Source organism: Leptinotarsa decemlineata, unplaced genomic scaffold (genome assembly GCF_025532065.1).
Source record: "Leptinotarsa decemlineata unplaced genomic scaffold, Ldec_3_MD MMD2_tig00026330_RagTag_RagTag, whole genome shotgun sequence".
Classification (NCBI taxonomy): domain Eukaryota; kingdom Metazoa; phylum Arthropoda; class Insecta; order Coleoptera; family Chrysomelidae; genus Leptinotarsa; species Leptinotarsa decemlineata.
The window spans coordinates 854,862-881,753 of record NW_027412690.1 but is presented as its reverse complement, the minus strand read 5'-3'; the positions used below and the strand labels follow the sequence as shown (position 1 = coordinate 881,753).

The following is a 26,892-nucleotide window of genomic DNA, read 5'->3' as shown; positions in this document are numbered from 1 at the left end:
TTATTAAATTCTCATTTTTCTCAAAGAATGGTTTAATGATTCAACATTATCGCTTCATATCGGCAAAAATCTCAGCCAACACTCTTGCTTCGCTACGTCTTCTCAGGGTACATGACTCTCGGATCCACTGATCACCCCACGGTTATGGGAAATGGTTATTGATTAATGACGCTGTCTTTCCCTTCGAATAGGTCAGAGCTTCGGGTATAGGGCATGACTCTCAACCCCTTTCGGACATGTCTGGTGTTGGATAACGAATGCGTGGTTAGACTGTGGTTTCAACTAAGTAACTGTTTGATGTTTAGTTCTATGCACTACTACTATTTATAATACGGAAATACAGTATATAAATTTTAATGTAAAATGTACAGTATTTGCCTCATTGGTATTTGCTCCAAGAGTTTTTTTCAATTTTGAGCTGGCTCTTCAGATTTTTGTTGAAATGCCCAATCTTGAATACTTCTAAAACGTAGAAAATGAAGTCGAAGTATATTTTATCTGTTTTATAGTAAGAATTCTGTTTTATCAATTATGGTTCAATCCAATTGATGAATTTGTTTAGGCCTTTCTAATTTTCACATATTTGAATGAAGGTATAAATTTCTGCATAACTTGGTAAACTGTTCTGGACTATGAAGTGAACTTTGAAATGCATTTTTTCGGAAAATATAAGCGTCTAGCTTTCCGCCTGAATATAGATTCCTGTGAAGCACATGCATTCAGAGTATTGTCTTCTCGATCAATAGTTCCTATCAGTATTGTGAATGTTGTATCAGGAAACCACAATCAGTCGAAGGCAGTAGATAGTCAAAGCTATTAAAAAAGTCCCCATTATATAATTTTTGACGTGACCAGTTCAACGTACCGATCATTTCCTTGTGACTGTACTATTAGCGAAATTCCCATTCAATTTTTTATATGAATACCATCGCACCCAAATTCTCGTCTATACTGTTTTAGAGGTTGCCGAAATTTCAATATAACACCGTGATTTGTATATCCATCCCGATCTGACCTTTACGGCTATGAAGCAATTGAAAAACGCCAAGGCCAGCGTAATTCATCCAAGTTCAATAATCTCGAATAATTGCCAGTAATCAATCTATTAGTTTGCCGGGAGCTATACCATTCAATGTCAATATTCTGAAACAATACTCAAGTGCGATTTATTTATAGCATAGAGGCAACTACAGGTATCTTTGACATTACACATCTACGAGGGTATTGCTGAACTAAAACTAAATCTACAGGGTGCCAATTTGAATAAATTGTTAAAGAAACACAGCAATTGGTATGAATGCTGTTACTATACTGCATACGAACAAAAAAATGTTTCTGGAGTGTTAAAAAAGTTTTCATTCAATATTACTGGAGTTTTATCCCAACACCAAACCGTAATTTTAACACTTCGACACGTGTTTCGATCACCAAGTGATTATCTTCAAGAGGAAGATTAAACGCCTTTTCATTTAAGACAAGAGCTAGTTTTATTAGTGATTACCTAAATACTTACGCCAAATGACGTTTCGAAACCAATTTTTTTCTTCTGAAGCAAGCTAGTTGATCTGAAAACACTTGATAAATCACACATTTCAATATTTATGAAACGGTATACCCAATGATTTGACAGGACTTCTCTGTATGACAATAAACTGCTACTCGAAACTGTAGTCCGTTTGCTTTACAAATGGAATGATCAAGTGTACTTTGAGTGTCTAAAAGATAACATTTAGATTTACCGGATATCATCAAACTGATATCAGGCTATGCTCTTTTACAGCTCTATCTGATCGGTGAACAGACAAGTTTGTTTGCCGAACAGACGAAGTGATTACGTGTAGTTTGCGAGCCTATAAAGTTAACTTTCAGATTTGTACGATACTATCAATCTGAGTGATCGAAGATTGAAAAATCCATTGACTAATATTACTGGTTCTGTGAAAAATCATGTACAATTCATATTGTTTTACAACTTCAATCTGATTGGTGAACAAGCTATAGACGTTTTATTAGTTATTATAAAAATATTAGTGCTTGATATTATTTAGACTTTGTAAATACTCGAAAATCTTCAATTTGGTTATTGAATGGTACAAGTAGGCAACTGTACAAGTAGGCAATTTTCGATGATTATCTCTTTGGTAGAGGAGTTTTTTCCCAAAAACTATCATATATCAACATTATTATTCACATTCCATAGATCAGTTCAGGAGTATATCAATTGACTTGTGGCTGTTGTGATATTTTTTATATTGGACAACCATCTTTTGAGAGGGGTTGTCTTCAATAACGAGTATGAAATATTTTTTAAGCGCTGAAAGAATACTATTTCCAGTGCAGCGAAGCGAATTAACTAGGTTTCATATATTTCTCCCCTAAGCCGAACCTCACTTCTGGAAAACTTCATTACTCACGTCCTAACCCAATTACAACCCTACGAAATCATCCCCGACAACCATATTTCCAGTGACCCACCGCTGATCCGAGGCAATTCTATTTTTAAAAGTCCATTCATCTTTTTTTCCGCACGCAATAACTCATCGGGAACCGTTCGACGAAGCTTAGCGTAATTTCACTATTCTTTATAAACAAATGAAAATCGTGTGGGTGCATCATAGTAGTCATTGAACAGTGGCCTAGGTCACGGCTGGACCCGGCAGTAATCACGGACGTACGTACCCAACTTTTTGAAGCACCCGGTAAGCGTTAGAACGACGAGTGCATGTCGCGATTTACACTTGTTCTCCCATTGGGTCAACGAGTGCACAATCTGGACCGTAGAAGAGGAAGATGGAGCTAGTTGAAGGTGAAAGAAGGAGGAATGAGATGACGAGGTGTTGCGGATGCTGTGTTGCCAGATGCTTAGAAAAATATGGGCATTGAAGGCTGGGAAAATTGGGGTTCTGCGGTTTGTGGAAAATGATGATGATTCGTTGGTTCCCTTCCATGGCTTCTGCGATGACAGACACCAGTCATATTTGGAATCCTACTTGTTATTGGCTTCAATTGACCGTAGCTAGCCGTAGCTAGGAGGTGCCCCAGCCAAGAACCCAGGTACAAAAAGGACCCAAAATTAACCATGAAAAATCTCCATTTAGACTGGTAAAATTTATCAAGTAATAAAAATTTCAAGTTAGGTTAGCAAACATTGCTGCTCTGGCAACAATGCCAAATTAATTATTTTTACTTAGCTTTTCGGGGTGAACTTTTCAGATTTCCCTTTATTATACTTTATTATATAATAATTTAACTTTGTTTATTTTTCAAATTGTGGAAGGTTATTTATCCAAAAAAACAAGAAAAATAACAAGAAGTATTGAGTCCTCCATAAAAATGTCTTTCAAAATATATTTACAAAAACAATAATTTACTAGTACATCTGTACTAGTTATAACTACATTATTTTCTTTTTTTTTGTTTTTATAATACTTGAAAATTATACAACTTGAAAATATATATATTGAATTTTTCCTTATGAGAGACAAATATAATATTGATGAAAAGAAAAGGAAGCTGATTTGATGAGAATTTTCAGGCACATTATTGTTAAAACAACACATTTTTTTGTAAACAATGAATACTGATGTGTAAGAACTCTATTTCTGCGAAAAATGTCAATTTGTAGATTAGGCAACATCGCTCGGAATGCACTCAACCTGCACATTGGGTTATGTCTCAAGATCCAATGCCAGCTAGATTGCCTCCGGACGGCGTTACCATATTGAGAAGTCATTTTACTCGTCCATTTATGGCGACTAGAATTTTCATAATTTTTTTGCGGGAAATCAATCGAAATTGTTGGATTTGTATGATCCTACCTTCACAGTGTCGATGAAGTACATTTATACCTCCAGATTGACTATTTTTGACCAACTTAAAACAATATCCTCATTACATCCTGTTGTAAACGAAGTTTTTTAGAGTCTTCGACATTACAAATTCAATCCTACGAATATACAGTTTTCATTATCCGAACACATTTGCTTTCTGAAATATAGTATTCCTCAGATTTCCTCATCAGTAAATATTCAGCTGAAATTATTAAATAACAATTTATCATGAGATTTTCAATGAACCAATTTTCAGCAAATTTGCTGATTTGCCTGGTTAGATAAAATCTTCTAGTTCTCTTTAGTCAGTCACTAAATAATAAAAAGTTACAAAAACACTCTTGTTTATTATAAAAAAAATGTCAATAATCTATCAACATGGTTTTTTCATGAGTCGGGTTTGTATAATATATCCTTGAAGTCATGGAGAAAGTGCCGTGTATTTCGATTCCTCCAAAGCATTTATAATAAAACTTGGTAACTTTACATGGCTATCTGTTGGGTCTGAAGATATATTTTATATCTGTCATATACCATAACTCATCAAACAACAATGTTGAATAAAACAAAACTTGAGATACCTTTGGCGTACCACAGGATTCTTACTCAAGGCCAGTCCTGTTCAGTATATTTATTAATGATGTATAGATTTTTTTTTAAATAGTCATACCTTTAAGCTGATATCGAAATCGATAGACCAAATGAAAGTGTCTCATACTATGAATTGAAACTGACCTCAACGGGTATGATAAAAAGATTATCCAACGAAGCAATATTTATTCGATTCAAAATTTGCATTTGGGAAAGAAGATAATGAAACCTTCTGATGAGATCTGCGACGTCGGAATCGTCCTGGATAGAAAACTATCATTCGAATCATACATTGACAAAAGTACCCGAAAATCCCTACACATGTTTGGTTACATTCTAAGAAGTACAAAACGAAAATAATTTCGTCACCACAAATCTTCATTACAATGTACAAAATAACAGTAACTTCTTAAGAGGGGGGGGGTAAACTGCTTCGTTACCTAACGTTACCTAACCTAATAATTTTGTATATGTACATTATACATATCATCATCTAATCCTACAAGAGGAACAATTGTTGCTTTAACACCATCTGTTGGCTTCTCTCAGACTTCAAACGGGCCCAATTTAGAATTGTAATTTTATTGTGATATGTAGTCCACGTTTTTTCCCGTTGAAATATCTGAACTAAAGTTACGTTTTCAATAATTTACTTGTAGGATTATGTAAACACATAGATTTTATATGAATCAATTCAGTTGGGTATAGATTAATACCATGATTTTGCCTGTTTTTTGAATAACTAATTTGAAGAAAGAGCGGTTATTGTGACAAGTGACAACAATAGTTAGACCAACAGCCTAGCCTAGGATGATACTTAGACATGTATGTTATTTTATGTACCTATCATCAATAGTTTTTGTAACGCACGGCAAATAAATATGTAAATTTTTGATACCTTGGCTTACAGTATTGCAATTTTCGTAGTGATCTCTATATATTTAAAATAAAATACAGACCTTGTTACTCCCTGATAATGTTAAATTAATGGATGTAGCCGTTACTACGTGGCAGGAAATCATAATGAAAAAAAGGAGAATTGAAACTTTCTATGTTTTTTTACCACTTTTATTTGTAACTAACGTTACTGCAGTGGATCATTACATTAGCCCTTATATACTACCCCTGTAGGTACCAATAGAGGTACTTGGCTTGATTGAGTACCTGAATTTATAGTTTACAATGCGGATGTGCCAATATGAAAACCGGCGAGTAAACTAAATCGATTTCATCGTTTAACAGATTGCACCCGCAATGTTTATGCTTGTGAATTTCCAAGGATTCTAAATAATTTGGTTTGTAACCCTTCCTTGCATAGTGCAAACTTTCCGTATCGGTTAGATTCGGAAACTTGTGGTTGCATACCAAGGAATGGTTTGAAAACGTCGAATCATTTGTTCCTAGTCTGAATGACCTTTTTTGGAAATTTTTGTTTTTGGAAATTTCGGCCACATTGTCCAACATATACACTATTACACTTAAGCACTTAAGCTTGTAAACTCCAGATTTCTCCAACTTGTCCACCTAATCTTTGGCTTCGAAAATGAAATCACATAGCCTGGCATGTGGTCTGAATGCCACTTCCACATTGTTCTTTCTGAAAAAACCCGCAATTATCTCTGTTCTTTTTCCAAAATATGTTAGAGTTGCCCATTTCTTGATTTCCCGATAATGTAGCCGAAACAATTTTCAAAATCGGTTGAATAAGTTCGTTACAAACAAACAAAAATCTTATGGTTTGGATATAATAAAAATATATAATAAAGTGAGCAGTAGTATATTCAAACGTGTATAACAGTTTAACAAAAAGGTTGTGCTGCTAATTTTATTTCGGATTCTCATCGGGCAGTTTACAAATTACGGCCAAAAAAGTCTTCGAGTAATTCTCATCGTCCCCCCCGGGCACCGAGCTCACTAAGTAGGTGTCTCATGAAGTTTTTCGTCAATTGCTGGTAAATAAATTTGTTGGAGGCTATCGAATGAAAGTGAAATGAGTGAAAACTTGTCGACGATCTACTTCAGTTGGTGCTGACAGAGGCAGCAACGATGCCAAATTGTTATTCTGAAGATACTTTCAGACGACAGACTATTGACGAGATAACACAACAAATACGTCAAGTTTTTCATTGAGGATAAACAGTCAAAGTGACTGCGGAGTTATAAATTTTAACCGTTTGAATAGAGTGATAGATATAAATATGAATGACTTCGTAGTCATAATTTACAAGGAAAAATCCTTAGTTCAAAAATTTATTCTCAGATCCTGGTATCGATGAGGGTTTATGAAATTCTTGAAAGTACTGATAAGAAATTAGTGTGTTTATACTTCGTTACCCTGAACGTTTATATGTGATAAATTGTGATTATTTTTTTTTTGCTAGATTATCAGCGAGGACGGGTAAAATACAAATAAAAATCTTATTTTAGAATTTAAGTGAGAGTGTTCTGGACTATTTTTGATTCATCAAAGGCACAATTCGCAAACTTTTCATATTTCACCATTGGTCGTGTGTGAGTATCCGATCTATATACCGTGTGACACAGACTTATGGTACACCCACTTTTTCTCCTTTATTTCTCTAGCGATATTTCTGAAACTTGGAACATTGGATATGCTCACTAGACGACACTTTTTGAAATATTTGTAAAACAAATTCAACTTCCGGATTTTCCGGAAATGACAACAACTTTTGATTTTCAAATGGGACATCCTATATATTATCACAAGAACGGTTAGGGAATATCATGAGGAATCCAACGATACCAGGTTTGATGGTGTTATCTCTATAATGACTACGGAGATATCGCCATTTATTTTATACATAAGCTCAATGAGTAGGACAGAGAAACTTTTTGTGGATGCTCCACCCAACTCTCTCTCTCCCACTCATTGAGCTTATGGATAAAATAAATGGCTATATCTCCGTAGTCATTAGATATAACACCATCAAACCTGGTATCGTTGGATTCCTTATGATATTCCCCAACGGTTCTTGTGATAATATATAGGATGTCCCATTTGAAAATCAAAAGTTGTTGTTATTTCCGGAAAAGCCGGAAGTTGAATTTGTTTTACAAATATTTCAAAAAGTGCCGTCTAGTGAGCATATTCAATGTTCCAAGTTTCAGAAATATCGCTAGAGAAATAAAGGAGAAAAGTGGGTGTACCATAAGTCTGTGTCACACGGTATATTTATTGAGCAGAACTAAATGCACATAGGGAAATTCAGCAGCAGCCATTCTTCAATTTACCTTAATAAATTCATGAATTTAGATGTTTATTCCTTTGAAATATTGAGTACAATAAAACGCATTCCTAACGGCTGTATAGTGACGTCATATTTCATTCATCAAATGATTCACTGATCTATAGAAGCGTTATAAGAAAATCAACCTCCAGCTTCCTGAAAAAATGCTCCCTGCAAGTGGCCGTCGATGGATATCTCTCGAATATTTTTACCATCAACGCTGGTGTTCCGCAGGGGTCCATATTGTCCCCAACCTTTTTTTTACTATATATCAACGACTCATTGGAAAAAACCAATATATTGCTTTGCTGACGACATCACACTTGTCTTGTCATTCCATTTGGATTCCAGGTCATCGGCTATGGAAGCACATCTTCACCGGCAGCAGGAGGTTGCGTATCTTAAGAAGTGATTTCAAATTAGAGTGAAAGTAACCAGGTTCAATCCAATGCCACAAAAACCCAGGCATTGGTTTTCTTTAAAAAAAACCGGGTATAATGATGTCAGAACAGACAATTCCGCTTTCTGCTTCGATAAGTTTGTTGGGGGTTAAAATGGACAACAATATGTCTAGGCACAATCATGTCGCTGGAATTGCAAAGGCTGCAACCAGAAAAATTTACACGTCTCAGCAACTTTTGATGCTTTATAAAGCTCAGAACGGACTTTCTTTGGGTAATCGTTCTCATGTATGAAGCTCCGCCCCTAAACATACCCTGAAGTTGTTAGATTCCATCCAGAAAAGAGCCATCTGCCTGATTGGGGACGCGAACATCACTTGCAACCTTGACAGTCTGGAACATCGAAGAAGGTTGGAGATATGTCTCTCTTCTATAGATACTTTCACGGGAAGTGTTTAAGTGACTTGGAACATTTGATTCCACCAAAAAGCGGTACATATCAGAAATACGCGACAGACTGTGGCTGCTTATCGTTATGAGGTTTTACTCAGTACACCTTGAACTTTACTGCTTGATAACTCTTTCATTTGGAGAACTGCGTTTATGTGGATTAAACTTCCTGAGAACGTTTTCCCAAACTGATTTAATCTCCAGCAATTCAAATCCAATGTTGATTGCAACTTTCGCACAGGATCCCTACTTTCGCACAGACGCCGCACTAAGAGCGCTTTGATGATATTCCTGTAGTGCTTGTGCTTTGTCCTTGAAAAAAAACCTATTTTTTTCGATATATTCGTGAAGTTATTAACTCACGTTTACTTTATGTACCAATACCTTCTTCACCAATGAACTATGTGAATAGAACGGCATTTGTAGTGAAATAATCTTTCTTCAAACATGACACAAATATCTACAATATTTGATTCGTCAAACAACTAGCTTCTGAAGTAAGAATTTACTCACTAAGGATTAACAAGGTCTAACATTCAAACGTGCGACTCGTAGTATCAGTTGATATTTATGATTGTACAGATATTTCATCATGAAAATTGCAGCTATAAATGAAAGTGTTAACTTTAGTATTCGCTGAATTATCACCGATTGAATGGCCGTCCAACATTAACATGAAACACTGAACCAAATGACGCAAATCGTGAACCTCTAGAAAATCCTTCAGTCGTGGCAACACTCTGTGTACAATGCAGTGCGGATGTTGAACTAGGTCCGTCTCAAGGTCTCGCGAGGCATGAGAGCGCAGGAAGTATGACAGAGAAGTCTATAACGACTGGAATTCTCTACAGAACAAAGAACTGCAGCCCGACCGAAGCTTCATTAATGGCTCGCAATTAATTGATAAATAGATTTACCGAGAGGCGGCTATGTTAATTTGTTCGATTGACAATTGTTTCGATGAAAACATTGTTTGATTTGCACATTTTTTTCAGGGCGGGGTGTCTTGGATGACTGAATGAAAGTTCATTCATAATGGGCTCCCATGATGTCTGTAGTTTTAGTGGACGCTTAGTCATGATTTTAACGATGGGGATGACTAGTTACCAAAACATTCCTTAACAATGACTTGTCTGATTCTTCTAATGTGGAATCTGAATGTAAGGCATATATCTTTCCGACAGATGGATTAATCAACTGCGAGTCTTCTATTCTTATCAGTTAGAATATTGATGCGGAGGAATGATGACCACAATATATCGTCATAGTTTGAATTATAGTGCATACGTAGATTTATTGGAAGATACGATGGTTATCAGCTATTTTTGTGATGTCTTAATTGATTACATTTATTCTTGATTGACTGACGAAGAACTTATAACACCCCCATTTCAGGAAAGACATTTCTGTTTTCCGGTGATAGGAATAGGAAGGATAGCATGTTCATAGATCTTACCAATTTTTGGGACCATTGTTACTTGGTTGATTATGAAATTCTATAAACTGTCTCAAATAGAGGAATGATATTTTTTCCTACATCATGGCTAATGATCATTCTTTGCAAAATTGCTAAACCTCGGTCGTTAATTAGAATTTTCCTTTATTCTCACCGGAGTTTGAAAACATTTACTGTTCCGTTTCAACTTGTTTTTTCCCTTTTTTGTTCATCTAAAATTCTTAATTAAAACGCCTTTTGATATCGCAACATGTTATTGGCACTACAAATCAATTTTCAGTATGAATATCCACCCAAAAATATACGTTTTATATCAATAGCTTAATTATTAATTTAATAAATAATTTAACTTTTTCTATAATAAACTAGCTTTTTGTTAATTATCTCACGACTTTGTTAATTTACTGCTTGATTTTTCACTTTAAACTATTTTCCAAATCAATACTTACTGAGTAAAGCTTCGAATTTTCTCTGCAGACGTTAATTAGATGATGAAAATATTGCTTAAACTGAGCTCTCTGGCGTTAAGCTACTATACGCATCCAATTTCCCCAACTTAGAATCAGACATTCATGTTCTCTTATTCTGATAAGAGCGGCATACATCAATTTCACATATTTTATTTAACGCGAAATTAACAATTTTTGACTATTGCCTCAGAATTACCAATTCTAAATTTTTAATTTGGCCAATGGCCTTTTTTTTTGTTTCAATCACAAGTTAAGAATTTTAACAGTTGTTTTCATGAACATATTTATGTTATGTTTGAAGTGGAGATAAATCTGAAATAATTGATTGATATGTATTGTCAAAAGTTTCAAGTCTTTGACAGTTTGAATGAGAAATACGAAACCAAGATGAGTGGAGTTTTTCAATCCACTGATCAAAATTGTGGTTTCCAATGGTTATACCTAATAACAAAAAAAATGCAAATTGCAAACGCCATGTTTCCAAATCTCTAGATATGCGATAAAAAATATATGGACACTCTGTATACCACCTCAAGACATCCTATTCTATTCTGCTATGTAAATAAGACAAATAATAATTTAAGAACAAAAATAAATCAGTCGTTGAATTTCTGTTGACAATTGCTACATTATATTGGCAGAGGAGGGGATATTATAAATGTGTAGCAAATGACATTTTCTGATGATAGAAAATGCCAAAATGTTACATTTCGAGCAAAGCTGTGTACCATATCAGTATATTTCAAGATCACTTTAACAAATGAAATTGTGAGTTAGCCACTTATACCTATGTAATAAAAATGATTGTCCCAAGTTTGAACCTTGAAGAATCACCAAAGAAGGTGTTATGAATTTTATTTCTGATACCAACACCAGTGGAATTATATTTTTCGCTAAGTAAGTATATTGAGTTCAAGGGGTAGTCTTGCTAATAATTATAAAATCTGGTGCTAGTACCTCTAAGAAACATAAAAGCTCCTTTCATTATTGAATTTTCTATTTGATGACGTTCTTATTTCTGCACAAAATAAATTATTTACTCGTCACAAACGATATTGGTTCATTAAAATTGAAATGACCATCGGAGTAAGTGTTGTTGAACTGTTGGAACACTTCATAGAATCTTCAAATAACCCCATGCACAGAAAAAATCAATTGACAGTCTGAAAAGTGTTTGAGTAGGACAACAATAGACACAAAAATTCACTGAAGAAAAGATAATTTCACTCTTGAAATGAACATTCTTAGCTCAAGTGTTTTTTTAGGTTATCCATCTGAATGACCAATTTATGTCAATTCGAACCATTTTGTATTTGAACAGCAACAAATTGTGCTGATATAATTTGGATCAACTTATAATATAATAATTGTCAATTGGAGAACTAAGAATCGGTTTTTGATCTATTTTTGTTTCAGAACAGATAGTTGTAAACTTTAAAAGTATAAGCCACTTTAATATGAAATACATTTACATTAGATCGCATATTCTTGTTTCAATGAAACACATCATGACTTACAAAAGCATCTCAATTTACCTTCGTTCCACGCCTACTTGCGAGCAGTGTAGATATACTACGCCCTCCGCAGCGTAATTGATTTCGATCATTGTGGATTAAGTCGCGATGAAAATGTTCATTGAAGGTATTGAATAATAGCGTTGCTTTCCATTTAACTATATGACTACGTGTCGGTATCTCTGGTGTCGATGATTTTTTCGACACCCCTGACCGCGTTTTTGCAGACAGAGAGTGGGCTTGAGCACACGCTTTCTAGTGAATTGCCATTTTGGATGTGGAGGTGCCTTGTTATGCAGATATTGGTTGTACTGGGTGTTACCTATAATCTGAAAAGTCAGTCCTACTAGTTCTTGTGGAGATGTTTTATTGAATTCGACTGTCAAGTATTTTTTTGCTACTTGGGAGACTGGCAGTCATTTTTTTTGCGCACTGCAGAACTGCATACACTTTAGCTTGATGACAACGTTTTCATAGTGCAAGCACTATGCACTTACCTTGCTAAAAGTTTACTTAAAAATGTTTTTGTAAGTTGCTTATAGTTGCTCGATCTTGAAAAGGGTCCAAAATTTGACTCTGGGGAACTCCTAATTTATTTAGAATAGTCAGATATTAAATAAAATTCTCTTCAAATTTGCAACTACTTCATATACTATTTTATGATTATCGTTTATTCTAAACCCGTCTTCATACCTCCGTGTTCTATGATTGTTGAATATTTGCTGACTGAATGCTGTTTATACATTCACATATATTTTAATAAGTACTCAGTATAATCAAGTTGTTTACCGACCTTGTCGATAGACTGTGTAGATTTTTGAGGTGACAAGTTGGAAATGTTGTTGATCGTTCACTTGGTTTATCGACATTACCCGTGAATATTTCTTGCCTCAGACTAGTTTTTTTTTTGACTGTTTTATATGTTCTCAGAGTAAGCCGAAATAACAAACAAAATCGTTCATCACTTTTATTGAGGAGTTTGATTTAATGTTGTTGTTGTAAATTTTGTTTATTGTTAATGTCTCGAAGTATGGGCGATACCTCATAATAATAATAATGCTTTGATTTAGAAACGGAGTAACAAAATGTAAACATTGATGTGTATTTAAATTAAAGTAGTATGAAATGCAAATATAGAATGTGAATTTTGCAATTTAACTGAAATCAGTGTATTGCAAACTAAAAGCAATCCATTACTAAGAAAGGACTTTGATAAATTCAATTACTCTCAGAATGCAACATTTGTCTTTATAAAAAAAATTGCACTCATATTTATCTGTAGTTACATCCTCAGAAACCGATGTATACATCAACGATCTTGCTACAGTTGATATTGAAGGGTCATTCACAATTTTTGCCGATGACACCACATTGTTGTGGCATGAAAAAAATACTAACAATTTGAAGCAAATGATATCATTAGATTTAGAAAAAGTCAAACAGTGGTGTGATTCTAATTTACTCTCCTTCAACGTAGACAAGACCAAAATTGTAAACTTCAAATTTAGCTATGACAACTTGCTATTAGATGGTAGGAAGATAGAAGAAACGACTTGCACAAAATTTCTTGGTCTGCATATTGACAATAAATTAAAATTTAAAGAACATATCACATCTTTATGCACAAAATTGGCTTCAGGATCATTTGCTGTCACAATTGTCTCCAATGAACTTGATATATTCACAGCTAGATCGACTTACTTTGCCCTAGTAGAGTCTCATCTAAGGTATGGCATTGCATTTTGGAGATTCTGTAGTAAACAACTATTGAACCAGGTCTTCGTGTTGCAAAAGAGATCTTTGCGGTTTTTATGTGGGGCAAACCATAGGGATAGTTGTAGACAACTTTTCGTTAAATACAGAATCCTCTCTCTATTCAGCATCTTCATTCTTGAAGTTGTTTGCCTGATTCATAAAAGATATAACACTGATTCTCCAGATACACATAGAATCCACAACACAAGACAGAACAGTAGTAATAATTTACATCTGCCAACACCCAGATTGACTCTAACAAAACACTCTAACATGTACGAAGGGAAAAAATGTTCAACCATTTACCACAGGTAGTTAGGGATGTAGTAGAGCAGAGACGTTTCAGGGAGTCGGTCAAAAATATACTGCTCATGAAAGCTTATTATAGCCTGCAGGAATATTATGATGACAAATTGTAAATATTCTCAGTGTTCTGCCAAGATAAGCTAAACAATATTATGTATTAACGATCACGTTTTTATCATTATCATTATTACTATTATACATATAGTCTTGTTTTATTCCACATTAATATGTGTATGTGTAAATTGAATTGTGATACAATTGCATTTATAATGAAAATGCAAGGTTTGTTTTGTTTTGACAAATATGTTTTACATACTTTTTAATTTGCTGTTTTATTTATTTATATTTTTATATATATATATATATATATATATATATATATATATATATATATATATATATATACACATATATTTATATTTTCATCACACTTTGTCAATGAGAATTTATTCTTGGACAATAAAGTATATTTATCTATCTATCTATCTATCATTGGTATACACGATATGTCGTTCGTGTATATAACAGAGTCAACAGTGGTCCCAAATAATAATAATAATAATAATAATGGTCTTTATTGTTACGCAGCTGTAGTTACATACAAATATTCAAATAAATTAGAGAGCTAGTTGCTGACATAACAAAAGGCGAAGTTCAACAACTCAGTTAGCACAAGTGCTACTGAGTTGTTCTTCCACTCAACCTCAAAAAATACTACCCAGTAGAATTCCAAGCTGAACATAAAAAGTCTGAAACATTTTTTTGATATAAAATCTCAATGTATGACAAAATAGTTATATTCTTAGGAATTCGAGTTCTTCAGATAGAAAGACTTAACTGGTCTGGATTCTTGGCCATACTGGCCTGGAAGCTGACTCCCTTGCAAAGGAGGGGGTTGAAAGCAGCTTCATCGGACCAGAACCTATCATTGGCATCGCTTTAGGCTTTGTCGAACAAACATTGAACACCTGGAAGGCAAGAAGATTTATAGCCTTCTGGCAGATTCTTTCAGGATTGGCTCACTCCAAGGCGTTTATTCACCCTTCAAAGCTTGATGCCAAACATTTGTTGGACTACAATAGGGAGGAACTACGATGTCTAACAGGCCTTCTCACAGGTCACTGTCATCTGAACCATCATATGCAGAGACTCGGGACTGTCGGAAGACAGTGTGTGTCGCCTCTGTTTGGAAAAAGGAAGAAACAGCAGAGCACATACTTTGTGCATGCTCCGCTGGGGACTGAGTTAGGTTTTCAGAGTTAGTCAGAGCCGTACTCTTACCATTTGACCTGAACGACCACTCACCATACAAACTAATCGACTTCGTAAAGAAGCTGGGTTTATTTGATCTAGTGTGAATATGTGTGAGCCACAATGAACCCTTGCGGGTTGCGGTGGAGGGTCGAATAGACCCACTCACTTTGGACTCAACCTAACCTATATTAATGATAATAAAAATTAAAAAAAAAAAAAATAAAAATTGAACTCAAACACGTAGACGCATAGCCTGCGTTAAGTATTCTAGGATATAGGAGTACAATTCACTCGATTACAATTGAATACAGGGTAGCATACAATTCATCAATATACTAGTTCGTTTTCGCATAAAAGTTATGAGAGTTTGTATAGGTATGTAAGAAAACTCGATTGTCAACTTTTCCATGATTAGTTTTCGGCATTATTGGAGTATTTTTCCTTGGAGAATTTGAGAATGCTGAACCAGAATACAAAGTCATATTTTCAACCATCCTATGAACGTGAGACACCTAGTATATTGTCATTCTCAGATGGTCCCGTATCTCTCTATTCATACCTCAGAGAAACATTTGCTTAACGTCCCGAACTAAAATCACTATTATAAGCCACACATTTGAGGCCGGACCTTGCAGTTCACAGACATTAATTTGATGTCAAAAACCTTTGCATCCACACCATGACTAACAAGTTTAGTATGTGGTCTCATCTCTTGTTGTTTTCCTTTTGCGCATTTAAGTATGGGAATATGCATATCATAAATATACCACTAGTTCTTGTTCAATTATTTTATTTGGAATGTTGTTTATGTCTTTCCTTCGAGAAATTCGTGGAAGAAGCGACTTGGTCTACATTATAATTTGTTTGGTAGTCTGCAACTGTTAAGTGACATTAGGCTTGTGTATTCTTTTGTTATTTGAGGCCATTTGCAATGATAATAAAAAAAAATAAGAATATTGTTCTGAGGAAGGTATAAAATGCCGAAACATAGCTTGAATATGTGTAAAATGTCGTAAATTCATTCTAACCTATTATACTTTCAATATTTTGTAAAGTAATATTATCATTTTGTGTAGGAAAACTCTTGTTTTTTTTAATTTTTCATTGATCTATGTGAAAGGACTTTCTTTTTAAAACCTCTAGGAAATTTTTAGTATGTAATGATCTCACTTGTGAACGTTATTCAATAAAAATCCGAATTTATATGTACGAATTGCAATAATACACCTGTGTCTGTTTGCAAATGGTCTGATAAAAATTTACTTCAATCACTATCAAGTATCTAATCTGGTTGTTTCATTAAGGTTTAAAATGTCAAGTTCTCTGGAAATATGTCAACTTTTATTTTCCTTTGCTATTTTGAATTTATAGCTAAACAACTAAGTGATATTTGTCCAAGAAACTGTAGGATTCGGAGTTCTAAGAGTTATGTGAGACTAGAACTGGACATATTATTGAGAGAAATGAATTAATGCCAAGTTGTTCAGCTGAGTTACGAAGTAGAAAAAGAGAAGCAAAAATGGATGGTTTCAAGGTTCATTTGATTTGTATTAAACTATACAAAAGATTTTATACAGATACAACAGACCTCTTTTATTTCAAATACATTTGATATGCAGTGTCATCCCCAAAGTATGCACCATATAGAAAGGGTTTTTCGACAAAATGTGATTCCTGATGAAAGTTTGTGCATCCCCTAAAACTAAACATGTACCAACAAAATACAGTAAAACACACGTAATATACGAAGAGCCGTCAAATATTTGGTTTTGGGACAAGAGTAAAGTACTCTTATTTTGAAAAATTTCGGGAAATGTTATTTAGAAAAGATGTTCAGCACATATCTAGATTTGAAGTCATGACCACCTGAGCGAAGTTTTATTTTTTTACCCATTTTTTTAAAAATGAGGACTACAAAAAAAATTGCTGAAACGATAAATAGACAGCATCCTGTATACGACGATTCATTTTGAAAGCCTGTAATATTACGAATTAAACCACGGTCAATTTTCGTAGTCCCCATTTAAAAAAATGGGTAAAAAAATAAAACTTCACTTGGATAGCCATGACTTGAAATCTAGATGTATTTCTTAATGCTGAACAACTTTTCTGAATAATATTTCCCGAGTTTTTTCAAAATAAGAGTACTTTACTCTTATCTCAAAATCAAATATTTGAAGGCTCCTCGTATATTACGTATGTTTTACTGTAAGAGCGCCCGTAAACGAGCCACATTTTGCGGTAGGATCGACCATACAATTGCAGTCGCGTTCCAGCGTTCCGCCCATAAGAAATACTGTACTTAACACGTACAGTCCATGTACGGCCGGACTAAGTATTTTGTTGGTGTATGTTCAGTTTTAGGGGATGCACAAACTTTTATCAGGAATAACATTTTGTCGAAAAACCCTTAATAAATAAGTTCCCCATATGTTGCATACTTTGGGGAGGACACTGCACATATAAGTATTATTGAATTTTGAATTGCGTGGACGGTAAATTAAAGACAACATTGGTCAAATATCCATCAAACTAAGTTGAAATGAAACAAGTGAAATTAAACAAAAAGATTTTATCTCAAAATCTCTTGGTTCATAGTAAATTTCTTCTCGAAACTGTCATTGAAACCCTGGCTGACAGAATTCTTTCCAGGTCGACACATTCTTGAACGAGACTCCAATGAACCGAGAAGTAGATACAGGCAGTTCCGCAAGGATATACTGAAACCGTACAAAAGAACACGCGAGGAAATCGATTTTAATCCTCTTTTATTTGCGTTCCATAGATTTGTACTTGGAGCAACTTGAGTTGTATGAGAAACGATATGGAATAATTCTACAGTATGTTCTAGTTTGAGCGGAACTGCCCTTGTAACTTTTGAAGATGAATTAATTTAAAGAATATAATGAAATCATCCTGGTTTTGAAGTAAATTGTATTTCATATTCCAAATTGAAAAGATTTGTTTCGCGGAAATATAACTTTTGGAAATTAATTTCAAAAATTAAGGGATGCATTCATTTTCCATGAGTTGAGCAAAACGGGCATAAAAAATCTGACAACTTCAAATTTGAAAACGTCAAAATGGGTATGATTGTGGCATAAACGAAAAAGAAAGAATTACCAAAGAAACGTGTAACATTTCAGTTTTCTTCCACAAAGTAATATGGTATTCCTGTTTATTCCCTATGAAGAATAATTCCGGAACTCTATCGAGTCACGTCGGCCATATTTACCTTCTACTCCCGATACGTCCAATAATAAACCATGGCCTACTGTTTTCGGATACTAAAATCGGCAATCAAACTACGGCTGCCACCTACAGAGAACTAAAACACAAAGTTAAATAACGACGAAAACAAAAGATCGAGTGACATTCATTTCCATGGCTAACGACGAGTCTCTTGCATTTATTTCGTCTATAAATAAACTGCAGCAACTTAGCGTCTTTTCTTATTTTCTTTCCGTGAGTGATTATTTTCGTTTGGCTATTTAGGAGAAGTTATGTGTGTACGAGGGAGCTCTCAGGGACACTTAAAAAAGTAGAAAATTGTCATAGATTTACAGTTTCAATAATCGAATCAGAAGTTTATCAATACAAATGGAACGATGAGAGATATGACGTGAGTTATATTGTTTGATATAAATCGGCAAACTAATCAAAACGAAACTATGTTGGTATTGCTCCGGACAACCCAACCTAACCTAGCTTCATAAAAATAGCTTTTATTTTTGAAATTCGCTTAATTAGACAGGGCTACACTTTAAAAATTTGCCATTGCATACTATGAAAATTATTTATTTAAATTCACAATAAAATATGTGTCTTCACATATTCATTACTGGAATATATATCACACTCTTATCGACCTTTTTTTTTGAGTGTTTTCACCTTCTACAATCTGAGAAATATGAAAATTATAATGGAGAAAGAGCAAAGTTTTTAGTTTAAGGGCAAACTTTTTAGTTTACCCCGATAAGTTACTGCGTAAAATCAAAGTATTTTTCACAAAGAAATTTTACATGAATATTTACATGTTATTTTCAAATCTCCATTATATAATATCATTTCCAAATAGAATCGATCCGTAAGAATACCAAAAACTGATGATAATTATTCTAATACTGTTATTATAGTGTTCTAAATGTCCTGTGAATTTTCATTCATTTTCTACACTGTATTTGCAATTTGAGGTTGAAATTTATAAATATGATATAAAATTTATTTACTGAGAAATATGAAATGCTTTTGTGTAAGAAACTGCCGACGACTCACGTTTGTATAGCTATCACTCTTGGATGTATCGAATACAAGCTATTATTCTAACGAAAGCTCTTAGTGAATGAATGCAAACGTTAAATGTTATGCTGCCCTTTTTCACTCGAAGAAGTTTGTGTTTTATTGGTTAAGCTGATTATTATTTTAAATTCCTCTAGCGAATCATACCATCTGCCAGATCATACACCATTTTTGGGGAAAAAGTTATTCCTCTGAGGAGGAAACAATGAGGACAGAAAAATCAGTTTATTGGAGTTCCACCGGGCTCTATTTTGGGTCCGGTGTTAGGCTCTCTGTATGCGAATGAAATTAGTTCAGTAACATCCGATGCTCTCATTACAACATATACTGACTGATATTTTCTCACAAAGCCTAGAAATAAACTTGGAAAATAAATGTACTTGATTCGGCGCAGGTTCTAAAATTGATGACGAGTTTTCTGATAATAAATGTTTGTATGTTTCCATAACAGACTGAAAGCAGAAAAAGTAATCAATGTTTATCATGGAAATGAGGAATAGAACAAAAAAATAACCTAATTATTATTGAGTTGCCAGTATTTTGAAAATCTTTTCCTGAACATTTTCGATTTGCGATTTGAAATGTTTTCATTCTTGATTTAGGTAAGTTTAAAAAATTTGCGAGTATCAACTGCAAAATAAAACTTTATATTAGTATACGGCAATGTGCAGGTGCCCATAATGATATCTTTTATATTTAAAATTCTAGCAATAATAGATAAATAATCTTTATTCACATTTAATTAGTAAATTTCACAATAATAAGACAGAATTGCTACAGTCGATCATAGATTGTTAATGTGAACAAAGCATGAGAGGCCGATAAGTGCAAGAACACTTGTTTCAGCATTGGTACAAATTAGTTATAAAAATACCACCATTTAGATAATTTATATATGAGATTAGTAATCTGAATCGATAATTGAAATTTGATAAAAAATACTTTAAAGTACAGGATATTTGGAATAAATGTATAATCAAACTTATAATTACTCATGAATTAATAAGCACTTGTAACACTTGACAAACTAACTATTCAATTAAATGGACAACTGAATAGAATCTGAGTTGAATTTGAATATAGATTTGAAAGATAAAGTAATGATATCACTTGGCACAAACATCAACTACACTTTCAGGGAGTATAAACTACATACAATAAATCCCCAAACCGAAGCAAAACAAAACCCTATGAGCTGATAAATGTTGGTGACACCGGTTGACGAAAGCATCACAATGCTGAATGGGCGAAAGTTTCTGATAAACAAAGTTTTAGCATTTCCATTCGCAACATATTTAATAATTCACTTGGCATGACTGTTCTATTTTGTCTATTCCAACTAACTTTGCTGTTGTAGCACGTTTAACGGTTAATTTGATTGTGTTTACTTCGAAATGAAACAAGCGAATTTTGAAATAGATGACTCTGTTATTCGACACGAGATAGAATTATTAAGTGGGAGTCAAATGAAGGAGAACGGTGGGTCGTTCTTTATTATAAACCGGAAATTGCTGTAGGTAAATTCTAAGCGATGTTTATGTAATCGTATGGATAAGGATAACAAAATAATAATTAATAATACGTGTACAAATGAGAATGAATAAATAGTCCAGCAGATACTTCAAGAGATGGCGGTTGTGGAAACAATGAATTATTTGAATTTCTAAAAAACTATTGGAGGAAAGTGTAATAAATCGTGTTGTACACTCTCATTATTATTGATACTTGCAGATTAATGTGTTGATAACATGCACGGTTCTTCTGCAAACAGTGCCCGCCAGTTGTTAAAATTGAATTCTACTAAATTAGCTTACCTATAAAAAACGCAATGAAGAAAATTGGAAATCAACTGATATTAAATAAACAAAGTATTTTGATGAAGCAGACCGTGAATGATATGGAGTAAATATATGATAAGAAATGTCCGAGTTAGGAATCACACGTTAGAGGTAAGACCTCGGTAATCCTTAGCTCGCACAAGTTTAGACTTCTGAGGGTTGTCGTTCGTAGGGTTGCGACAGATGATTAACGGAAAAACAGATTTTAAACAGACAGATTTTTAAACAGATCAAAAATGCCTTTGAAATGATATTTCGGAAAAAATATAAAACGTATAACCTACACAAGGTTCTAAAAAAAAGATGGGAACTAATCTGATATAGACCTATATCAAAGATGAATGAAACAGAAATATCAAGAAAAACTAAGCAAATGAAAAAAAATACTGTAATGGGAAAAGAAAACTGATCGAAGTTTGTTGAGTGAATTAATTTTCAACAAATTGAAGAACTTTTCAACAGTAACCTAAATAGATTTTATCGATTTGTTTATTGTTGTGTGTGTTTTACACACACTTTTTTTTACTTGTTTTACTTATTTTTTACTTGTATTCATATCACTACTGCCATATTTTCTTCTGAATGTTTTGATTCGTTATATGTTTTCCTCATCAGGGTTTCGATTTCAACCTTTTTTTTACACTATACCTAATACTATACTCAATCACTATACTATACTCAATTTATCATATGTATTGTCAAATTATGTTCAATTAACTTTTTTGTGCCTATATATCGATTTTTATATAATTTTTATTCTCATTTTTGTATTCCTGATTATCTAGAAGTCTAACCTAAACATTTTTGACCACATATATGTGAAACACTATTGAACATGACTTCTTGAGTTTTGTCACAATTAAGTGATGGCTTTCCATATTTGATTAATTTAAATTCATCTTGATTTCGAGTAAAGAAAATACATAAAAGTATGGAAAAACGATGTCCATCACTACGAATTAAGGATAAAAAAAAATATGATTTTGAAAAAAAAACATTTTTTTCTATTTTATTGGCTCTTAGGGAAATAGAAAGAGGAACAATAGATTTCAAATAGGTTTTTTGTGTAATTTGAAAATTGTTTGACAAAAGATGAAATTTATTGTAATTTGGACCTTAATATGAAAGGTATTAACAGCAAGAAATATAAGAGCGTCGGACAAACATGAATTGTTCATTCAATATTTATCTAATATTTCGTGGTCTTACTTGATTAGAGAACAATTTTTTATTTGAAAAAGACTCGTTAGTCATAGTTAAAATGATTTAAACTTCAATATTTATTATAATTAATAAAACTTGAATATTTCGATAGTTTTGTTTACTTCATTTCTAATGACATTTTTCTTGTTACAGGTGTGTATCCAAGCGTTTGTTTTCTACAATTTTCAAGGCGTTAAGCAGTAAGTCATAAGATAGATCTCTGGAAACGAACCATAATATTTTTCGCGATAAACTGTAACTCATCCATTAGTCCTTATCGCTGCAATACTTAAAAATGCCTAGCTACATTCTCGGAAGCTGTTAAAACGTAATACTTTTACTTGTTCTCGGGACATTATTTTATGTATCACAAAAGCCAACGAAGCACAAGTTTCAATCCAAGATTATGTTCAAGGCGAGAAGTAAAGGTCAACGTAGAGCAATGTCATCGTTGATATTCTTGAAGAAGAAGTATTTTGCAGAAGGTATCTGAATCTTGAGAGTAGTATATTCAGTATTGAAACGCGGGAGTATATAGTATTTTTATTCCAACGTCTCCAACTATGGACGATAAATTAATGATTATTACAAAGTAAATATTCTTGGAGAGAACTAAGTAGGATTAGCTTGTGAGAGTACAGTTTGCAGAACCGAGTTATTCAAATAAATTTTATCATTCATGAGCAATTGGGATTCCATATCTTCAGAAAAGTTATGTTTCGAATCTCTCTTCTTGAAATTAAGAGTTTTCACTCAAATTTTCAATTCATGAGTTCATTTTTCCATTACAAAAGATTAAAATTCAGCCTTCTGGAAAATATGGGAAGCAATGAGTTGAAAATTTCTAATAGGCATTTCATGGACCGTGGAATATAAAAGTTTGATAGAGTATAGAATATTTCTCTGATGATCCCAGCACGACCAAAGTTTAAGGAAAAATATTTTTCAGTAATTGAAATAATATATGAATTGGGATCGTTTATATCTATCAAATATCTGAAAATATCTTTTTTACTGTGAAATACGTATATTGAAACCCCTCAAGATTTTACAAAATAATACAATGTTTATTTTCAAATAAGTTTTTTTGGAACCATCTTCAAAATCATATAAAGCCCAGGAAATCTCTCAGAACTTAACTTTTTATTCTAAATGATTTTTTTTATTCACTCGACAAAACATGAAAAAATATTCCTTAATATCTTTGTAGCTAATTGAGATAAGCATGATTCTAGGTAATTCGATAATTTAAACTCAGTGTGGAAAAAAATCATTATGTAATCATGAAATAACCATTTACAACAGTTTACCTACAGCAAGCGCCAAACGTGATGGCGAGCGATCCCACAGGTATAGACTCTCCCAAGTAAATAACTATTGGATTTCGATAAACTTCTTGCCGGCCAGTGTCGTACCTATAATTAGTTTTAATTAGGGTAGCAAATGGAACATGACTTTTTTGTAATTTCTTTTCATATTTCATTCAGTATTTCATTTCATTCATTGTTAGGCGAAGACATTTTTTCAGAAACAATACAAATTATTCAGACAATGTCAAACGCCAACAGCTCGCCATCACGTTTGGCGCTTGCTATACTTCCTTGATCAAATTCAAAATGATATGAAAAAAATATATATTGAACAACTGACTTTTCCTTTTCAAAAGGCATTTTTTTGTAAATAATTCTGCCTTAATTATAACATTTGCTTATTAATAATGTTGATGTGTTCACGAATAATTATTTGTTCATTTTTTGTTATTGTTACTATATAGATTCAAACTTGAAAGTTCCAGGATAATTCGGTTAACTTGAAACTTTATAACGACCTTCCTGTTGATAGTAAATCACTGAGTTTTAAGAAGATCGAAAGTAAAATGAAAATCATTAGCTCCAAAATCGTTTTTTTTTCTGTGGAGAAATGCTACAACTTTAACTCTCTGAAAATAATATGCTCACTGACTGGATGATTTTTTGCTTCAATATTCCATATAATATATTATGGATATCCACAATGTTTTGCATATTTTTTTTTATCACAGACTTGTTAAAAATATCTCTCTATCCATGAAAGCAGTATTTGATTTTGAGGCTCTGGCAATGAAGAAAGAATTGTAGTACAAGCTGAGTAGAGAAAAGTGTTTTTTTTATAATTGTGTTCAAAGTGTTCATATAAAAGTATTTGTTTCGAAAGAATTTTTCTTTCGTGTAATTCAATGTTTATATGAAAGTAGCTGTTTCAGGAGGGCTTCTCCTTCCAGTTTGTATCTGAAAGTTACTTTTTAGCATGATCTACACATCTATGTATAGAATTACTTCTTTTATAATGTATTGCTTCCTTTTTTCCTTCCTTTCTTTGGAAGTCCCACATTCTTGTATCAAGATGGAGTAATAGAAAGCCAAAAAACTTTCTTTCCCAAAAATTAATCAATATAACCCTTTCAATTTAAAAAACTTTTCAGTTATCGAACAAATCATAATTCACAATAATGTTTCTTTCGCCATCGTTCCGCAAATTTTCAACCGTTTCCTAGCGTTTTCATTCCCTCAACATTGATATCCGACCTTGAATCGTAACTCCAACCCCTTCAGTTCACTGCCGTTTCATATTTCAGCCACTAATAAGTCTGCTAGTCTAGGAATTACCTGGCAACGGAATACCTTGCATTTTGCAGGAATCCCAAACTATGATTAAGGGATTGTTAAGCTCTCGGAAGGGGTTAATTCCGACCCCCAGATAGTTCAGTATCAATTTCCGCGCCCCAGAGGCGCTCGGGAGTAGGTTGCTTAATGAAATGGGGAGTTGATTAAAGTTTTCTCATCGACACGTAATTTAGGAGTTGCTCTTTTTAGATCCAGTGACATTTTGCGTCCCACTCAGTTAGTTAATACTTATTCAAAGCATGTTTTAAAGTATTTTTTTAACACAGGTAAGAAAGTACATGAAATCACATTATCATGAAAATATGATGAATATGTGATAAGTCTTTTTACTTCTTGTTTGTATCTCCATGTTTTTCCACTCCTTCAAACTCTCCTGTAATTCATTGATAAATGCTATTTTGAATTATTGATATAAGAGATGTCACAACACAAGCCAGGCTTAATTGGCTTAATTGGATTTTCTTATTTAGAAAATTTTGTTTATAATTATATTCTAATTGAATAAATACTTTACTATACTTATGAACATTATTCCATCTACTAGCAACCAAATCATGAAAATATATTGAGTAGCTATGCTGATAACATATCGTACAAAATTCTGAAAGGGTATATGTATATATTTATTGTCTCCTGTACTGTTATATCTTTAATTATTATTGTTTAAAAAAATTCTTGATAGCATCCTCGATCATATCTGTGAAAGATATTATTTCTTTGGTCATAAATGACCAATGATCAATATTTCTAAAGCCTTTGACTGTGTGAAATACTCTATTTTACTACAAAAGCTTTTTCATCAGAAAACTCAAGTTTGTGTTGAATAGCAATCAAAATATTTATGCTTTATTTATTTGGTGAAGGTGTCCTACGAGGAAGTTTGCTGGGTCCTCTCTTGTTTATCAATCATGAAAACAATTTCTCTATCGTTGAAAATACTATCCTTTGTTATAGCCTTATTGGTGGTTGAAATATTCTCACTTTTTTTACAACCAAATCTCTTGACCACTGCTGCACTAAAAACAGATTATTATAAGGCATATTATAAGGCATTATTCCTTCACTATTTATAGAGAGAGCTTTTGGGTATTGACCAGTTGATGGCACCTGTCATCTCTTTTAAATTTTAGTATTATACATCATCAAACCATTATCATTATTGTTGTTTACTTTCATTCATGTAATAGGTGTAATTGCGAAAATTGAAGGAACGATGATGCTGTTAATGTTTTGTAACATCAATGCCACTATATACCTTAGTGAAGTCTTTTCAAAAAATGACTTTTTGAGGGTATTTCAGCTGTTTCAGTAATAGTTCTGTGAAAGGCTAATATATCTTCTTCAATCTAAACGGTCTTTGAAATGATTTGTATTTCAAATTTATAATAAATACGAAGAATTCAAAAAATATAATTCAGCAGGTACATCAAGCCATTAAAAAATAACCCATTCTTTATTAAAAAAAAAAACCAATTATATGAAACAAAATCCAACTTTTGACCTCAGATCAAAGTATGATTTCTTCTGTATCCTGTAGACTGTATTTTTGAACTAAAGAAGTGTCAGAATTCGCATTTGTTTGAATGTATAAAATATTATGTTTAGAAGAATTTA

At 33.2% G+C, this 26,892-nt stretch overlaps 1 protein-coding gene and 1 long non-coding RNA gene across 2 annotated transcripts in view; both read left to right on the top strand.

Annotated features, from left to right (window-relative positions):
- The window catches only part of Mex-3 (mex-3 protein), a 137,534-nt gene that overhangs the window by 54,738 nt on the left and 55,904 nt on the right, over positions 1–26,892 (top strand). The window lies entirely within an intron of this gene.
- Positions 18,460–26,892, top strand: part of LOC141485731 (uncharacterized) — a 35,332-nt gene continuing 26,899 nt past the window's right edge. The window contains exons 1-2 of the long non-coding RNA XR_012467390.1: positions 18,460–18,897; positions 22,769–22,815. This is a non-coding gene — a long non-coding RNA (uncharacterized lncRNA). The remainder of the gene's footprint in view (positions 18,898–22,768; positions 22,816–26,892) is intronic.